The following is a 21,274-nucleotide window of genomic DNA, read 5'->3' on the forward strand; positions in this document are numbered from 1 at the left end:
CAGCCTTGCTTTTAGAGATAAGCACATAGAACAAAATTCCCAAGTATGCTGCCCCAAATCCAGCTCTTTGTGGAAGACAATTTCTTCATTTACTGAGTGCTCATTATATGTACTGTATTTAGGCATAAGAACAAGAAGATGAGGAGAAAACACAAAAATCCTATTTTGAGAGATTTGAAAATGTTGGCGAGAATTACATCAAACCTTTAGACACAGTAGTTAACAAAAAAAAAATTAAAATTGTGTAAAGTTCCGTGATGGAAGTCTATGTTACGCAATAACAATATATCTAGTAAGAGAAGTGAGTACTAAGTTGAGATGTGAAGAATGACTGATTGAAGGTAAAACACAAACAGACACTCAGTAGAGTAAGGGGAAAGAACATAGTGGTCAGAAGACCTGAAATGAGCCAAATACAGTGGAGCGCAGGGAATAGCAAACAGCACAAAGAAAACTAGTTAACAGGGAGCCAGTCTCTACCTACCTATATCCTCAGTAAAAACAGAACAAAGCATACTATATAAAGACCACGGAGACTAGTACAGATATCCATAAACAATAGCAAGTTGCTGAAACAACAAATGTAGGCAATTTCACCCCTCAGACAAAGAAGACAAATTCCCCTCCCACTACCTTCCCACCCACATGCACAAAGGCTTTACTGGATTCTCAAAACAAGTAGAGATGGAAGTTATCCAGCAGGAGGTAAAAGATACCTGAATGAATGAATGAGGCACAAATAAGGGGACTCAAAGGAGGCTGGGGAGCTATTTCAGCTACAGCATTAGAAATGGCATTGGGAATGTTTTCATCCTACAATTACTAATGAAGATAGGAAAACTCATTCAGTAGACATGGTTCATAGAGACACAAAAATCTACAGGTAGACAAATGATAAACATGTAGAAAAACATGTAAAGCCAATCTGTCTTGATCTATGTTTGCCTAAGGGAAAACATATAAAAAACATTAAAAAAAAAGCTGGTGCAAGTCTGTTTAGCTCTGGCATATAATGTATAAGATTATTAGGAACTGAGCTCCCACCAAGTCTCTGCTCTGATATTCTTAAAATATGAACTCTTAAAAAATTTTCTTCATTGTACAAAACACTTTCTGGAACTCGATATCCTACATACATGCTCCAAGTCATAGGATGGGAAGGGAGTTTATTCTTTCTTCTTAATGAATCTATGCAAAATATTCAGATAATACTTTGATGTGTTGTCATCATTCAAACTAGTTGGGCTGGAATTAGGGGTACCAGAGAATAGCCTTTGGGAACTGAGATGTGATACAATGGTAGAACACTTGCCTAGCAACTGTATTCAATATTTGACATGGAAAACAATAGGCCTTTGGGCACAGAAATACAATGGATAAACTTCACGTTCTGAGTACCAAGGAAGTTATAATGAAGGATGGCATATACAACAATCCAAGTTTCTATATCCCAATGATACTGTGGCAGCCATTTATCATTATCAGAGGTATATGCAGGACTTTGGACATTAAATTATAAGGGAAAACATGAGGAATAAATGTTTCAACTGTTTTTTAAGAGGAAAATAATGTAGTCAGATAGTGTGCATGATAAATCTTGGTAGATTCTTTGGGCTCAGCTTATTCCACGCTGTGGACATACAGCTGAGTGTGAGGAGATGGAGGCATCTTTGTGGCTCCTGTTGTGAACAGTGGCTATGATTCTCATCGCACAGGCCAGTGTACCTTAGAGACTACCGAAAGCATTGTTGAGAGGGGCTGTTTATGGTCTTTCAACTCCAACGCTATGATATTCTCACAATCTCAGCAAATGCAAGAGATTAGTAAATGACTTGTATACACTTTAGTAAACTCTTTTCATCAATTATTATTTCTTTCACTGTTTTATTATTTTGTATTTTTGATGAATTTCTTGATACGGGGTCTCATTGTGTAAGCCTGGATGGTCTGGAACTCCCTATAAAAAACAAGCTGACCTCAAACTCCAAGAGATCCATCTGTCTCTGTCCTCTTTGTTCTGGGAATAGAGATATTGCCACTATGCCCAACATTATCAACTGTGTTTTGTATAAAAATGAGAGGGAGAGTCACCCCAAACTGTCTAATCTTTCTTTTCTATCAATAGACACTTAAAGTGGAAGACAGACTTTGTACTTAGTCTCCAGATGCCTCAGTCACATGGACTGGGTACCACTAACAAGAGGCTTGTGGGATGGCAAAGAGATACAAGCATTCCAGAGGCTTTGACTGAAGAACTGAATACCACACAAAATTTAAGGAAAATAGTTAGCTAGGCATGGGGTGGGGAGGTTAAAGCTGGCTCTCTAGTGTTCAGTGATCAGTCACTCTAGCCAACTAGTGACCATTAGGATAGTGAGAGACCTTGCCCATCGAAGACACACAATAAGGACTTCTGTTCTCCACCTGTTCACAGTAGGGAATGGGACCTACTCTCTCTCTCTCTCTCTCTCTCTCTCTCTCTCTCTCTCTCTTTCTCTCTCTGTCTGTGTGTGTGTGTGTGTGTAGGTGAAAGAGAGTGTGTGCTCACACACATGCATACAACACACACACACACACACACACACACACACACACACACACACACACACACACACACACACACGCAAATGGAGATTCGTGGGATTCCACAAAATGTTCTCTAGAATTACATGCATATTTCTAACTATGATTTCTTTAGTGCTGTGCAAATTGCAGGTGCCCATAGTCAAATCTAAATGAATTTGAAATTATCCAATATTTGGAGATGAGAAGTCATAGATGATAGCCTGCAATGTGCTCTGTCAAAAGAAGGAAGTCTAAAGAATTCAAGACACTGTCTCACCACATAAAACAAAGGTATCCTTGAAAGCATAGCCCATTGTTAGGGTCAAAACAAGCTTCTAAAACATGAAAACACATACTGTGAAGCTCCACTTCAAAGGATCCTGGTTCTGTATAACATATGTAGTAAGATGTTTAAACATTTCAGAAACATTTTTTTATGTATTCCAATGTGCAAATTAAAACCACCATTTGCTGTCAAACAGAACAAGCTACGCAACTGTCTCTCCCCTGAGAGTGGGAGACGATCCATCCCTGGTGCATGAGCCGGCTTTTGGGAGACCAGTGCCTATGGTGGGACACTTTGTACAGCCTTGATTCAGGGGAAGAGATTTGGACCTGCCTCAGCTGAATGTTCTAGGCCTTGCTGACTCCCTATGGGAGGCCATACTTATTTTTTCGGAGGAGGGGATAGGGATGAGTTTCCGGGAAGTAGGAGGAGGTCTGTGGTTGGTATGTGGAATGAATAAAAATTTTTTTAATAAAAAAAAAAATCCAAGAAAAAAAAAAACAATTTGCTGACGTGGCATATTTTTCTAACTAATTTTTGCTTTTGTAGCTGGATGCAAAGAAAATATAAACTTCTGAAACTGCAAAGGTAAATAACAATATTAACAATACTTCAGCATTACTTCCTTTAGCACAGTGGATCTCAACCTTCCTAATGCTATGACTCTTTAACATCATTCCTCGTGTTGTGGTAACCACAACCATAAAATTATTTCATGGCTACGTCATAACTACAGTTTTGCTACTGTTATGAATTGTAATGTAAGTGTCTGATATGCAAATCTAAGGGGGTCGTGACCCACAGGTTGAGAACCACTGCTTTTAGACGCTTAGTAACAGGGAATTATGCAATATTTTACTATGGCCAAAAGAAAAGCTCAAGAACTTTCAATAGAAATACGTAGAAATTTATGGAAAGGAACTTGGGGCAGGGGAGATGACTCAACAGCTAACAACACTTGCAGGGGACTGTATGAGATTCCCAGCACCACATGGTAGCTCACAATCATCCATAATTCCAATTCCAGCAAAACCGGCACCTTTTGTTCTGACTTCTGCTGGCACCAGGCACACATGTGATGCATAGACATCCATGCAGGCAAAACACTCACAGACACAAATGCAAATGAATTCATCTTTTTTAACAAAGTGAAAATAAAATAATAATAGATGTCTTCTTAGTTTCCATTAAATGCTTGCATTTTGTTTTGGAAATATTTTTAAGATTTATTTTAAATTTAATTGTAGATGGTGGTGGGGGTTATGGACATGTGAGTTCACTTACCTTTGGGAGCCATAGTTTTCAAATCTCCCTGGATCTTGGAGTTACAGGCAACTGTCAGCCATCTGCCATATGTACCCCAGTCCTCTGGAAAAGCAGAAAGTGCTCTCTTAGCAGCCATCTCTCCGTCCTATAGATGTAACCAACCGTCTTATTAAATAAGAAACACAGAGCTGATTCAGAGAAGAAAGCCAAGAGGTCAGAACTAAGAGCCTTACCCTTCCTGCTTCAGCCAAGAGAGCTCTCTGAATGGGAGCTACTTCCTGTCTGTTTGTCTTTATAAAGACTTTCGGTTCTGCCTTCTCATTGGTTGTAAACCCATGCCTCATCACTGCTTGTCTGTAAAGACTTCCAGGTCTTCTATGGTTGGGATTGAGATTAAAGACGTGTATCTCCAATGCTGGCTGTATCTTTTTACACACAGAGATCTACCTAGCTCTGTCTACCAAGTGCTGGGATTAAAGGCATGCGCTACCACCGCCATGCTCTTGCTATGGCTCTAATAGCTCTGACCCCCAGGCAACTTTATTTATTAACATACAATTAAAATCACATTTCAGTACAAATAAAATACCACCATACCGTCCCCTCTTTAAAACATTAACTACTTGAAAATACAAGTAACACGCACAAGATCGAAGTTTCCATTCATCACCCAGTAGATTATCCTCTCTACAGTGAGCCATTTTATGCTTTGACCTTTCTATAAAGACCAATGGAAACAGCACTTACATACATGTGTACTTGGGTATATAATATACATTGCTTCACATTTATCTCCTTAACTTAAAGACTGTTTCAGACATAAGGAAGCACCTCTGTAATACAGTGTTTGTGTAGTTTGCACAAAATCCTGGGTTGGATGTTTAGCACTGAGAATTGTACACATATAGGAGACTTTATTGTCCTGCAACCTCTTTAAGGGAAATCAATTAAAGATTTTAGCTACATGTTTTCTGCTTGCTTTTCTGGTTGTAAAATCACATTGCAATAATTTTGTTTCTGACCCTTGCCTGGTTTGTCTTCTGACTATGTCGGTAAAAATCAAATAGCACTGCAAAGTTGTCTCTGCTTTTGTCTTTATAATTATCATATCAATTTAATTTTCTATTTTTCCTGTAATATTTGTACACATTTATGAACTATAATACACTGTGTCAATTCATTGTACATTTGGGTCATGATTATAACAGGATTAGACTGTCCATCACTGAAAAGCTATGATTTTAATGTGGCATGTGTAATGTCTGTTCTTTCACTGAAATATATAATGTGCTATTGTTAATTATAGTCAACCAACTGTATCACAGGACACCAGAACTTAGGAATCTAAGGCAACCTATAATATTGAATGTATGGACCTGGTTCTGCCTTGCCACCCCTCTGGACTCAAAACTTCTACAATGAACATTTTTAGGTTTCACATGAGTTGTGATTGTACATCATTTCTTTTCTCTCTCTCTCCATATATATATATATATATATATATATATATATGTGTGTGTGTGTGTGTGTGTGTGTGTGTGTGTGTGCGTGATTCATATGATGATTCTTATCACAGGAATTTTGTTTTTGAAAGCAAATATAGATCTTACTACATTCATCTACTTATCTATTACTGGTCTGTCTGTCTACTGATCTGTCTCTTATAAATCTCTCATTTATATCTCTCATATATATCGCTCATCTTTCCTGCCTATTACCTATCAGTCTATCATTTATCTTTCTCTATAATTGATACCTGAAGTTATTGCCTTTATCTATAGATTTTTCTATCAAAATATTGAGCAGCTATAAATGTAGAAATATATGCCATTCTCACTATGTCTTTCTTATTGTCATTTTAACTCCTGATTATACTCTTTTAGAATTTAATTACTCAAACCTCAGCTAGGAATTGAAGTACTTCTTCCTCTTATGGTTGATTCCATATGGCCCACTGGTGTAGATTCCTCACACAGGGCATTCATTCAGTAGGGAAGTTGAGGTCAGCTACTTCTTCAAAAATACATCTGGCCATTGATACAGCATTTACAAATACTCCAGATTTAAAAAAGTTGTTTCAGTTATTTGGTAGTAACAAAATGCTATATGAAAAGTCTTTCTTATGAGAACATTCAACTTATAATTTAGAAATAAAACTTAAGAACCAAAAAGGCCTGTGTAGGAGATTAGCATAAGACTTCTCCAATAAATGTGGGCATAGAAATCATGATTTTCTCAAAGCTCAGATTTAGGCATTAGTTTAGAAAAAATGAGGAAGGAAGATAATTATGTTAATAATTTAAATAACAAGACATGCTTTTTAAATATGCTTATTGGCCTTTAGAAATTACCATGTTTTCCAGTAACACTTTCTTGTGATTTCTGCTAATGATGAGACTTATTTTTAAAGAAGCTGTTAAAAATTTTTGTCCCTGGAATAAAATCATGCTTTTGAGAGCAAACAGTTGTTCAATTAGGGTGCAAAATGTGAGCTGTATTTTTCTGTGTGACAGTTTATAACCACTGTGGTTTGGCCACAAAATTGTCTCCCTTAGAAAGCGACATAATAATTAATAGAGCACAGATAGGAATTCCTGCTCAAGGAGCCTGGCAATCATGATAAGGAAAACACCATCTGAATTGATTTCCAATTATCAGAAGGCTCAGATTACACTTTACAACATAAATAGCCTCACAAATAGTAACGACACATTTATGTATTAAAATTATATTATCACAATTAAATAAAACATGCTTAAGAAATAAAAATCCTTTCTCTCAGACATAAATCTAACTTAGCCTTCCTCTAAAATGTAAAGAGTCTACATGGATCCTATCAGCAGAATGCTCCTTAACAGGAAGCCAAGAGGAGTTCTTATAATTCATAGCTTTTTAGGATCTATGATGTAAATTATGCTTCCTGAATAAACTTACATTAAGAAAATGAAGATAAATCTATTTTTTAGTGGTTTTTTTGGTGGTGGTGGCTTTGTTTTATTTTTAGAAACTCTACATTGATTTCTACAGAAGCTGCCCCAGTTTATAATCCAACAGTGATTAAGGATTCTTCCTTCCCCATATATATCCTCACCAACATTTATTGTCACTCATCTTCTTGATAATAGCTACTCAGACCTGGGTATTATGGAATCTCACAGCAGCACTAATTTGACATGTTTATTTCATCCTAGGCATATAGCCAGAGAACTCCAAATCCTACCACAGAGATCCTTGCTTATCTGTATTTATTTCTACTCTATTCACAATAACAAGAAAATGGAGTCAACTCAGATACCAAGGAATAGATGAATGGGTAATGAAATAATATACAATGGAAATTCATTCAGCCATAGGAAAAATAAGAAATTTTCAGGAAAATGGATAGATATGGAAACTATTTATTAATTGAGGTAATGCAGACTGAGAAAGTCAAATATTCCATGTTCTCTCATGTAAGTGAGACCTGGATTTCAATTTAGACATACACACTGTGTGTTTGTGTGGGTAGGAGGATGTGTGTATAACTATGGATCATGAATCTTAATAGGAGTCTGTGAGAAGAGAAAATGATTTTGAGGAAGAAGAAAGTATAATAAAAACACGTGCCACATGAAAGTGAAAAGGGAAATAGAAGGAATGGAGGGGCACACATGGGATAGGAGGAGGAAGAATGTGGGGGAACAGAAACAAAACAAAAGTTATGGGTGAAAATATCGTAATGAAGCCTATTACTTTGTACACTAATTTAAAAATAAATAAAAACAGAAAGAAAACTAGGATAGTTGTATCAAAAAAATAGCAAGAGGGAAAACAAAGAATTGTTTCTCCTAGATTGTATGCCTGTGCTTGTATGGGGCTGAAGACTGAATCCAGAGCCGTGCTTATATTAAGCATGTACCACTGTACATGTACATCCTCATTCAGCCCCTTCTATGAATATTTTAAGGAACAAGAAGCTTCCCTTTTAAGTAAATCAATATTTTTAGATCTATGGTTTTCAGATCAAAAAGATCTCTCAATGTTACCTGATAGTAATCCTGGTGGAGATGACTGGGATATTAACTCACAGAGTTAAGAACCAAGGCATGTTTTCCTGAGCATATTTGGGAAGCATCTGGTTCCAACCCAAAGAAACTTCAACTTCTGAAATGTTCTCCATTCAGTCTAAGCTTCATTTAGGCAGCCATATTGCTGGAAACTCATAATTAATGTGTTTAGGAGAGATGTTTGGTAAGCTTCCTCTTAACTGTTCTCATTGACAGATATTAAGTAAATATTGTGTTCTAAATTTTGGCTGTTGAATAGAGATTCCTCGAAAAATAAGGTATCTTTTTTTTGGCCTCAGGAATTCTAGAGTGTGTTTAGGAATACAATGAAGCTGGCAATAAAATTGTAGTAAGACAAGACCTGTGCAGAATTTACAATGCCCTCTCACACTCAAGCTAATCTCTGGGAAAACTTGCATCTAACTGAAAATAAAAACACTTTCTTAAAGTCTGATGACTTGAGTTTGATCCTCAGGACCCACATGATGGAAGGAGAGAACCAATATGCAAAAGTTGTTCTCTATCCCCTCCATGCCTGCCAGGGCTTGTGTATACCCTACTCACATATATTCATACATTTTAACTTAAACTTTTTTAAATTTAGGATTATTTGACATTTCAATCTAGTATCACTACTTGCAGTGGGATGCTAGCCAAAGAAAATCCCTCCTGTTAATTCTCTACCAATTAAAATATGTATTTAGATTCACTTTAAGATTGTCCCTCATGTGATATATTTCCTGCCCAAGTGAACTTAGAAATTATTTTACTTATTTTATGGAGTTTTCTTCCAGAAAGGATTTGTGGACATTTATAACAAAGGCATGATATGCAATCAGGCAAAACTGGTTAACAAGTGGGGTTAGGAGAAAGCATTTACTGTCAGGGGTCATACTTTTTATTTGTTAAATATACAATTTAATTCAGGTCCCCTTGTAAGTCAGGGCAGAACTGAAAATAATGAGCTGTGTATATGGTTTAATAAAGCACTAACAAACTGAATAAGAACCAGGACCATGATAACAGAGTGTGTGTGTGGAGAGCTGTGAGGGTTGGTGGACTAAAGCAGACCAATTATCTCTTAACAACTAAATGACTGCTTATTAATCTTCTGCTCTCCCGAAGATGCTTTTATTTACCAATTTGGGAGTTTCAAAAATTTATTAATTTGCTTTTTATCCTAAATGAACTCACTTGTGTTCTCATCCACACTGCATGATAAAGCAGTCCCTCCCTGGTGTCTATGAAGTCTCTCTCTCTCTCTCTGCCCCTCCTCAGTTGCTCAACCTGTCTGTCTCTTCTGGGCTCTCAATTTTGCAGCTCCCCCACTGTCCCAATATCCTTCTCCATGCTGACTTTCCCTAGACTTGAATACCATACCTACTCTTTTCTCACCAAAGCACAGGTAACACAAAACTGCCCTGTGCATTTCACTGAAATAAAGACTTAGAGACCAGGGCTATATATAGCCTTGCAGAAGTGTCAGTACTAATTTTAATTACTACGTTTGATAACTGTAAAGAAGATCTCACATTTTGTATTATGTGAGGTAGCACTTTTACTTATTTAAACGTTACTTCTCTTCCCTCCTTTTCCAAATCACAATGGTCTACTCAGCCAGCCCTACCTTACAATGGCTCTCTCTTCTGTCTGCAGTCGGCTCCTGGCTACCATCACCCTCTAGCACACTGCAGTTTAGCACTAGTTTCCTCTGCTGATGCTAATATTCCTTGAAGAATGCCTGGTAAAGACCCAGTTTGTAACACTCTCCTCACTACACCTTGGACATTAAGAGACTGTCTATTTAGTCAATGAAATTCTTAAGCAGCCTGTAGGGTGCCAATAAGAATACTTGTCTCTATCTGTACGAGACACTCCTAAGGAGATATGAGTGAATGTATGATGGCTCCTGAGTTGATCTTTTTCTTCATGTTTCTATTACATCCAGTGGTATTAGCAGCATCCTAGACATTTGTGAATAAACATATGCTGTCTTGTAAAAGTATTGACTTGACTGTTAACTTTTGTCTTTTACTATGTTTTATATGAGAAAATAAATAAATACATTTAGAGACCTGTCTCATATTATGTTAATAGCCTCAGTTATGGTATTTACTGAAACCAGACAAAATACATAATCAAGTATCTATACAGTTCTGTTAATTAGATGGGGCAGAATGAATACAATATGTTGAAGAGTAATTATCATACAAAAAGTCTGTTAAAATTGTGAGTATTGATACTAACATTCTCATAAATTTAAGTAACAGATTCTAAAAATATTTTATAATTGTTTTCTGAGACATGGAAACGTTCTACAAACTCTGATAGACAGTGCCTATCACAACACTCCAATGAGCACAGGCATGTGATAAGACATAAATTTAGCAAAGATGCAGGGCTTACAAGGTGCTAGCGGGAAGTTTAAAGGAAACATAATAGTAAAAGAGGAATGGAAATGATAGGGGTCAGACAATTCAAGTTTTTTTTTACAATCCTGGCTTATAGAAAGCAGTTTTGCAAGAGACCTTTGATAAGGTGACATTTGAAAAGAGAGCCAGAGGACTTTTGGGACTGAGATTGTGTAATCAGTCGGGAAAGAATTCAGAAAAAGGAACAAGGAAGTATCATGTCAACTAGAGTTAAGTGAGGGACTGAGGATAAGAAGTAGACTGGGTATGGGAGGGAGGGGAAACATTGTGAAATACTATAATGATAGTTAGGTTTGGATTTTACTATAAATAAATGAGTCAATATGATTATATGGATTATGTCTGAGATACATCAAAATCTAAGAATAAGTTGATTTACCTTTTAAAAGCATCAGTCTAGAAACTAGTGAGGTGCCTCAGTGTATAAAGGCTCATCCCAGTAGAGCTAATGACCTGAGATAGATCTCTGGAACTCACATAGTGGAAGGAAAGAACCAACTCCTGCAAGTTGTGTCCACTGTCCACACATACACCTTGGCACACACAGACACACCCAGGTGCATAAACAAACACACACATACATGCACATTGTAAATTTTTTAAAGGATCAGTCTAGACAAAACCCAGGACAATATTGGAAGTTAAAAGAGAATTTAGAATAATATTTCAATAATCCCAAAGAGTTAAGAGACATTCTTACCAATATGGTCATAATGGAGGTATTGAAAATGCTGTGTTTTGGAAGTTAGGCCATCAGCATTTTATTATAGATTGATGGATTAGAGGTTGCAGGAGACACAGAGGTATGTATTGCAAGACTGGTGTGCAAAAAGGCAACAGTTTTGAGAAAGGGAATCAAGGTCCAGTTTAGGCATCCTAAGACTGATATACGTATTGAATATGCAGATGAATTGTATCAGGGAGATAGACGCTGGTCAAGGATGAGCCAAGATTTATAAGTATATGTGCTAGTTATTAGCAGATGGCTGCAGAGTAGGCGCATAGTACTTGGCAAAAATTATGTAGGAAGGAACATAGATAGACTCTTCGGGTACTCTATTATTTACAGATTAGGCATGTGAGGAGAAACAGAAGGAAGTGAAGGCTGGGGCAGTAAGACAGAAGAAAAACTAAGACATAATTTAAGATGTCAAAATAACAACTACAACAACAACAAAAAACATTGACTAAACTAAAGGCAATCTCCACACGAAGATCATTAACAATGGCTCACACACTATCATCAATGTATGGAAGATTCCGTGAAAAATCAATTTCAAGCTTCCTGGCCTCCACAACTATATTATTTTGTATTATTTACTTTTCTGTTGCTGTAATAAAATACAATGAGCAAGACGAGGACAAAGAGTTTATGTGGGCCTACGTTTGCAGAAGGACAAGTGTCTGTCATGACAGTGAAGCTTGACAGCAAGAGGCAGGCACAGTGGCCAAGCCTGGAAGCCGCAAGTTCACATTCGCAGCCTTAAGCACGGAGTACAGAGGAAATTGGAGGTGGTATGAGAATTTTCATTTCAAAGCCTGCTCCTCATGATGTACTTCCTCCAGGAAGGCTGTACCAACTGGAGGCCAAGTCTTCAAATATGCAAGATGATGGGTGGTATTTTTCTCTTCCAAACCTCTATACCAACTATCCACATACTTAGTCTAACTGTTGTTTATTCTTTCTGATTCCAGGATGAGTCATATTGTACCTGCTTTGGGCAGGAAAAAGTATAAACCTAAGAGTCCAGAGTGCTGCTTAAAAAATTAAGCAGAAATTGTATTTGCTCTGTTTCAAAGAAGCAACCAAAATTGACTTATTACAAAAGTCAAAGTAGAAAAGATCAATGGCAAGCATGAAGTGATTGATGGTTAGGGACATTGGGACCCAGACATTGTCCTTTGCAGTGCTAATATTTGTGATGCTCATCTGGACAACATTGTAACAAGGTAAGGAACACTCAAGTTGGTGTAATAAGCTTACTAATTAGAGTTCCAAATGAAAGACAGTCTGACTTATTTGGGAAAACATTTAGAAACACTCCATGGATGGGGTGGGTGATAACTACCTCTTTATTCGGCTGGTACCAATGGCAAACATCCAGTAGTCCTTTTGATGGAACAATGTTGAATAAATGAACAGTGCTTCTATAGTGCCCTTTCTCCTCTGGACACCTTATACAGTACCTCACCTTCTTAGTCCAACACTGAATTCCAGTTCCATGTTTCTGCATAAAATTCCCTGCTATGAGATTGTTTTCTTTCATGCTCAGATGACTCAGATGTGTTACATCTTCCTCCAGTATCTGTTCCTGTTGTGAACATAGAAAAGCTAGGTAATATTATCCCTCTCCACTGTACATCAGACTAATAATCAATGGACAAGCAACAGAACATCATGAATGAATCTGAAGATTAAGAGACATTTCAGCATGGAAGAATCCATGGTCTCAGTGATTTTCCAGTTCTCTGAGCAATGTTTACTAGAGATCCACAAGAAAACAGCATGCTAAGGTTTTACTGGATTTAACTTTCCCATAAATGCAGGTAAACAACAAAACAAATACTGAATTCTAAGTAGCTGGAAAACTAAAGCCGTATGGAATGTGTACCTGGCATTGATTGTAATTTCAGAACTGGGTAATTGTCCTGAGCCCATCAGTAGGATAATGAATGATAGAAGAGGTTGATGCATTTTTCACCTTTATATTTTTTTATTTTCATATGATAAATTTTCAAACTGAGGATATCACATATCTTGCTCATAATTTAGAAAAAAGAAACAGACACAAACAATAATACCAACACAAAAAGAACTAGACATGATATAATTTTTGTTGGGGATAGAGAAGTCCTTGTACTCACAGAGAAACATTAAGGAAACTAGGAATGTTAAACACCACACAGGATCCTATCCTCAATGGAGGAGATAAAATACCTTTTTTTCCACCCAGAAGGCTGGGAGTGGATATTGTTAATGACCTGGTGATCTTTTTGCTGTCTATGGTGGCAGGCTTCACCTACCTTTTGCTATAGAGGCAGACTTCACCCTAATCCCCCAGAATGATTATCCCAGATTCTCCATTCTTAGACCATTACCCATTCTTAGGGTAGATGTCACAAATATTTCATGGCCTGTTGACATCTATGTTATCAGAGACCACACTAGATACTAGGCCTTTTAGCTATAGAACCCACCTTCATGGTCGCATGTACTATATATAAAGGAGTTTCTAAGTAGTTACATCTTAAGCTTTATTGTGCACCTGGAATTGGAATAATTGTTGCCTAGAAACGTTTTCCCAAATTGTACTGTGTTTTAAATATAATGACAATGAACTGTACCAGGTTTTCATTCTCTTCTCTTTGTGGGTTCACATTCCTGCGTGGACACCTGCCAGGTCCCCCTCAAATCTTGAAATGGGACATGTTGAGTAAACTGAGAAATTATTTTCAATATGCAAATAATTCTTCAAAAAGACTCTGGAATAATTAGTTTCCAGAAGAACAAAGTAAATAAAAATTGGCATAATGAAGGATTTCTAAATATATTTTAAATATGTATAAAAATATCCCCAATGGTATGTAAGTATCCATGTGTTAGTTATTTTCTGTTGTTTTTTATAAAACACCACAACTAAAAGCTACTTATGGAAGGAAGAGTTTATTATGGCTTACAGTTCCAGGAGAGTCCACAGTGGTTTGAGGAGCATGAAAGCAGGGCACAGAGCTTTGACCTCAAGCACAAAGCAGAGAGAGCCAGTTCCCACCTCAGGGATTTACTTACTCCAGCCAGGGTGCTTATCTACCCAAGAAGTACCACCAACTGAGAACTCAGTGTCCAAATACCTTAGCCTATGGGGAATATTTTTCATTAAAACAACCACAATTAGTTTATTGTTTTTTTTTTTATTATGACATCATTTTTCCAGTTTAGTTTCTCTCATCCAAAAACCACAGAAGGGATTTTGGATATTTGTGTTCTGCTTCTGATCAGAGTAATATAATTAGTAATAAGGTATAGCAAGGAAATGTGAAATCGAACCAAAGCAAAGCAATAGAAATCATTGTCCCCATTTTTACCACCCAAAAATAAATGATCAAATTTGAAATTTATAAATTTATAGACATATCATAATTAACACAATTTTCAAAGTAGTATTTACTTTATGGAAAATATTGATTAATGACAATTTTATGTTTGGCTTGAGGACCACTGATTGATTGTTTATGTGGGACTGGGAGGCATCTGTGAAGTGCAGAGACGTGTGGCATGAATCCTAATTGGTCTTACTAATAAAAAGCTGGAGTCAGATATCAGGGTGAAAGCTGAAAGATCAGAGAAGCAGAGCAGCCAGCCACTAGAAAGACTTCTTACTTCTACCAAATCCTCAGCGTGAAAGGGCCAAGCTCCTGTCTCCTCCTGCCTTATATTTCTCTTTCCACCCAGCCGTATCATTTCCTGTTTCCACTTCCCTAGTGCTGGGATTAAAGGTGTGAGATCCCAAATGCTGAGATTAAAGGTGTGTGCCATCACTGCCTGGCCTCTATGGCTAACTAATGGCTTAGCTCTGCACTCTGGCAAGCTTCAGGCAAGCTTTATTTCTTAGATCACAAACAAAATATCACCACAGGAACTATTACATAATCAACTGCTTAGAGCCCAAAGTGTATAATTTGAGCATCCATCTGGCTACTGTATAAAATCTTTCAGCACATCATCACCCTAAACCTGAAATACAAAATTGAGGTATGAAAATCAAGCTAGGTTCCTCTTGTTTAATAATGTCATGCCCAATATTGACTGCTCTATTTTCTTGCTTCTTAAATAACTACTCGATACTTTTGTCTACTGATATGGCTACTTCTACACTATATGCCTTTCTGATGATTGTCTTATAATTAAAAGCAAGAAATGGATTGAGAAAAATTTCTGTCACCAAAAATAGTCCTTATATGATTGTTCTTAGGGCAGAAATAATTTGTTTGTGTTTAATAACTATAATTAAAAGATAAAAGGAAATTATTTTAGGAGTTTGATAGCTGGAATCCACAAAAAGGAAGTAATCAAAACCTTTAGACACATAGCTTTTATAACAAAATGTGATAAATGTGTTAAGATTTGAGAACTGAAATAGATAAACAATGTTTTCTCATTTCACTGCTTGGCTTCAAAATTTTCCCAGTGAGTGTCTAATGTGTGAAAATTGGGTTCTATGAAGACAAGAGTATTGTATATTTTCTGCTTTGTGTAGGGAGGATATTAAGTACATGCAGAGCTCATGGAGCCTTGAGAACAAATTTGGGCTTTAAATGTTGTCAAATTTGAGTTTGTCAAGTCACGTCCACAAATAACTCCTCTTTATAGAATATAAAAATAAAATTTAAGGTGCATCAAATTTGATGAGAATTTATCACTTTTTCTAGCTAGAGAAGTAAGAGCTAGATATACACAGTGATCTAAGACCAGGGTTATTTGTGCTCTTCTAGGCACAGAAAAATCTTCATTTAGTGGCACTTGAGTTGCCAGATGTCCTCTCCTCATCAGTCTATCTTAGTCATGTACTCTATCACTGGATAATTTATAAAATGTTTCCTTATATTTTTATCTGTATTAGTGTGGAGTATATCTTCTTCAATTAACTGTTGAGAGAAATATTTTTGTTTTGTTTCATTTTTCTTATCAGAGATGGTACATTCTCCAAGGACCAGTATTTCAAAAAGCTCTCCCATCTTGTCAAACTCTTGAATCTGTCCCTGTTTGCCTAAGTTCTGGATGCTCCTGGAACCTAACCCCTACCATACCTTTCTCCTCTGTGTCAACAACAAATTATGTAATCACATGAGATTATGAGATCAAGCTCTCAGTGGTGGTGTGAGATACAGTCAGCAAAGGCCTTAGAATAAAGTGAACTTTCCCCGTTTCTGTGCTTGTCTTACTACCTTTGAACTATTATTCACCCTCTTGTGCAAGAGTCTTACTGATACACTTTCACTTTGCTCCTAGGTCTCTTTGGGCAACACTGGAAATAGACTTTTCCGGCATTATAATCCAATAATGAGTTATTTTGAATGTTTATAAATACAAATATATGGGGAGTAGAAGGTCCCTTCAAGCTGGATTGTTAGTGTGATACTGTCATACTTAACAAATTCCCTTACTTTGTGGTACAATTTGCTAAAGGAGTGTTTTCTGCTACCAGGCCAGAGACATGAAACCAGTCTTCTCTAAAAAAATATCTGCTTCTTTATTTGTGAATAATGTACTTAGTGATCAAGTTCTTCCAAGCTCTAAGTGGTAGGTATTATTATTCTTATTAATGTATTATTTCAAGGCAGAGTAAAGAACATATACCAACATCATACCTACAAACATATATATATACACACACATTTGCATTTATTTATCTACCTGTATTTGTCTGTGTCTTTATTTATATATCTATATTTGAAAGGTCATTAGTTTGCCCTGATATCTTCCTTTCCAAATCAACAACCTAATGCACATTGCAATCATTGGACGTATGCAGAAGAAAAGACAGTTTAAGAAAATTTGCTTTCAAGAGAGAAATTGATCTGGTGACAAGAGAAAAGGTTAGTAGCTCAAACAGCAATGCTGTACAAAAAAATAGGGGCTTTTTAATATTCCACAGTGTTAGAATACCACTAAAAGCCCACAGTGAAAAAACAAAACAAAACAACAAAATTCGTTCTGTTCAAGAAAATTGAAACTTGGGCTTGTGAGGAGATCTAACACTCTAATTGGGTGGAGTCAGCAACCTAGCTAAGAAAGTAGGCTGTCCTTAAGCCATGCTAAAGATGGAATAATCACTCATTTAATGTGATACTGTCCTTTTTCTTACCTTAGTTTACACCCCTGAGCAATCATGAGGTTGGCTGTATCCGCTGACCTTCTTGAGACATTTTCCTTTTTATACTTCTTTCTTTCAGATGTCGACCAAGACCTAAGTATGCTTTTTATAACACTTCACCTTCCTATTCTTTCTCTAAAATCCACCCTCCTTCATGTGTCTGACCTTCATGACACCTGGGTTAAAACCACATGGCTGTTTTGTCCTTCCTTTCTCAGTTCTACTCTTCCAGATAGTTGCTGACATTTACAGCTTGCCAGGTCCTGTGTTTTTCTTTTCAATTCCAATAAACTTGTCATTGGGCTTCTATTTGAGTCCATTTTTAAAGTATTTAATTAATGAGATTAAGAAATCTAAGATGGAACTCCAGTTCCCCCATATTTAGAGCACTAGATGTTTGCCACGTTGACACAGGACTGAGTTTCCTGCATGCTCTATCTGATACATATAGTTCTACACAAAACTTAATCTGTAACAAGGCCCCAGACCTTCGCATGCCTCGTGGAAGTACTATTCAAGCCATAAAACTCAGTACTTAGTCAGTATCACTTGCCAAAACAAAACCAAGAACCTAGTCCAACAGAGTCCATAGTTCTGGGAGAGTCTCTAAACCTTGATTTTAGGCTCCTATAGTGCTGCTTATTGCTAACTGTTCTTGTTTACTGAAGTATGTTAACCCAGGATGTGGATGCTGTGCTTAAAAGCTCACCCTGAAAAAGACTTGAGGCTACACTGGGATTCCAAACACCAAGTGTAGCTACCTGCTGGCTAATAAAGATTTTATATTTGCTTAAACCCATATCCTAGTAGTCTTCTCTGGTGGATACCCTAGAACACTTCACTGCATGTTTCATTAGCATCTTAAATCTCCAACCAAGGGCTTTAGAATGATAACGAGCCATATATTCTAGCCAGAACCACAACATTTTGTAAAACCCCTCTCTTAGTTGGACTGTGATAATTCCAGCAACTACAATAATTTGGTCTAGAATAAAGTAACTGGTTTCCACAGATTCTTGACCAACCTTCCCCAGAGACACCCAGGAGAGATTTTGAGAGATGTTTATCAATCATCTAGCATTTTTTTTTATCCAGCTACTCACTAACTATCCCAGCAATGGCCAAATGCAGACAAAACAAAGAAACTTTTCAACTTCATTCATGCTTTGCTCCTGTTCTGTCCTATAATTACCCGAGCTTGGCTCTGATTTTTAAGGAGACCCCCTCCGCAGATTGTTCACCCAAATAAAGGTCTGTAGTGTCCTAAGTCTCTTGATCTTGTGTTTGTTTTTCCTTCTCATTGGCCTCTCATCAGACCAACTTCAGACACTGAAGAGTGCCTTTGCTCTGGTACTAGTGGCCAGATGTCCTGAGCTCCAGCCTGGGTCTTTTCACAGCCTTTCTCTCTGCCAACTTCTTCCTTTCATATGTTAATTTTGTAAGGCTTCCCTAAAACCTTTGAGACCTCACTTGTCTGTTCTCTTGCTTTAGTGACATATTTTTCCCAATATTGTTGGACTCAATTCATATTTAAATATTTCTTTGCTTATATAGTTTATCTCTTGCATGCCTCTGTCAAATTTTTTTTTTGCCTCTGTCAAATTTTGATATTATAGTTAAAATTATACTTCAAATTTGGAAATGTTGACTTTCCAGGGGCTGTTTTTAAAGCCATGCTATTTATCTATTAATTTTTGACAAAATATGAAAGTTTGTAGTAAAATTTTGGACAAAAATATTTAAGCACTATATAAAATGTAAAAGGATCTTAAATCACTCTACATCCTATCACAATAATTTTGGCAAGCTGTGTTTTCTAATAATTTCCCTGTTTTTTATACACTGTTGAGTTTATTAGAACATTGGTCATAATTATCCTCTTAGATAAGCACTTTAAGCAATAAGATTTTTTAAAAATCATATTCCTTTTATAAACATATGTGTGTGCTGCTTGTATGTGTTTAGGTACATGTGCTCATGTGTGCATATGTAGAAACCAGAATGTCTTCTGCTGTGGTTCTGTCTTATTTTTTGAGAGTGGGTCTCTCCACTTTTGTTAGACTGGTTGATCAGCAAGCTATGGGGATTTTCTGACTGTCTGGTCTCTGATTCTCCCAGTTCTAGGATTACAGATCCATGTAGCTGCACATAGCTTTCACTGGGGGAAAGGGATCTGTTCTCGGATTATCATTGCTGTTACCATGATCAAAGAAATTTGGGGAGGAAAGTTTATTTGGCTTGCATTTCCACATCACTGTTTATCATTGCAGGAAGTCAGGACAGGAACTCAAACAGGGCAAGAACCTGGAACCAGGAGCTGTAGAGGCCATGGAGCAGTACTGCTTGCTGGCTTGCTCCTCCTGGCTTGCTCAACCTACTTTCTTATAGAACCAAAGACCATCAGACCAGGGATGACACCACCCACATTGGACTGGGCCCTCCAATATCAATCACTAATTTTAAAAATGTCCTATAGGCTTGCCTGTAGCCTGATCTAATGATATTTCCTCAATTGAACTTCCCTTCTTCTCAGATGACTATAGTTTGTGTCAAGTTGATATTAAATTAGCCAGCACAGGATCCAAACATAAGTCCTCATACTTATAGAGCAAGAATTTATCCCCTTATAATTCTCCCAACCCAGCATTCCTAATACTGGTAGTTTAGGTTTTCTTTCCCATTTATTAATTAGTTGTACTAGGGTTATATCATTTTCATTAGAGTTGTTTATCTCATTCTGATAGAGCAATTATCTATAGAAATTATACTATTAGGTGATATATTTAAATATTCAAATTATATATATATATATATATATATATATACACACTATAAAAGATGCAAAGTAAAATTAGAGATACTCTGTGAAACATCAGAAATAAAAGTCTAATTCTAGTAAAATTCATATTTCAGAAAACTTGAAAAGCAGTAAATAACTGTTTACTCATTCTTTAATTGGTCACCTTAAAGATTTCTAATTATGAGACATGGTAGCAATTCTACATTTTAATTTAACAACAAAAACCTTCAGTTCTACTTGATTTTTCATACATAGCATCCCTGACTAGAGTAAATTATTTTTAAATGTAACACAGTGTTTCTAATTAGGCTTATTCACAAAAAAAATTCACTGATAATTAATTACAATTATCCTCTCTTGCTAATTATTTAAGGTTTTCTATCATGCATAATCTTAATTTTATATTAGTAAAACAGTGACTCTTATCTAGAGTTCAAGTTAAATTAAGTCAAATTATAATCATTATTAGATATATTTATATGTCATATGAACCATATATATTATATTTACATATTATAAAATATATCTTTCCAACTTTTGTATCAATACTAAAGCATTTACTAATTGCTGAACAGTATCTAATGTAAATAGAAGTTTACAAAAGAGATAAAAAATTAATGCAGAAGCTTATAGGTATGCAAAGAGATGTATTTTACTCAGTGGTTTTAAAAGTCAAGTTGCTAATTCATTTAAAATTCCATGTTTGAAAATAAGTTTGAGAGACTGCCTAAGAAAAATGCCTACAAAAAATGAATGATTAATTGTGTGATTGTATTTATGCTATCCCATTTAAACTGAGAAAGATATTTGAGCAAAGAGGTTATACGTCTAAAGCTGTAGAAAGCTCTACGGGCTGACTGCCATTACCCAGAAATTAAATTCTGACATACATTACAGGGAGCAAACAAAAGGAATGCCAAGTGATGGAAAGAATTTTTCTTGTGCATGTAAACGCAGGTAAAGTATATCCAAATTCCTTCAAATTATAGTCCATGGTAGTGTTAACT

The sequence above is a fragment of the Peromyscus californicus genome, unplaced genomic scaffold, assembly GCF_007827085.1.
Source record: "Peromyscus californicus insignis strain IS unplaced genomic scaffold, ASM782708v3 Scaffold_17__1_contigs__length_78620276, whole genome shotgun sequence".
In the NCBI taxonomy this organism is placed as follows: Eukaryota; Metazoa; Chordata; class Mammalia; order Rodentia; family Cricetidae; genus Peromyscus; species Peromyscus californicus.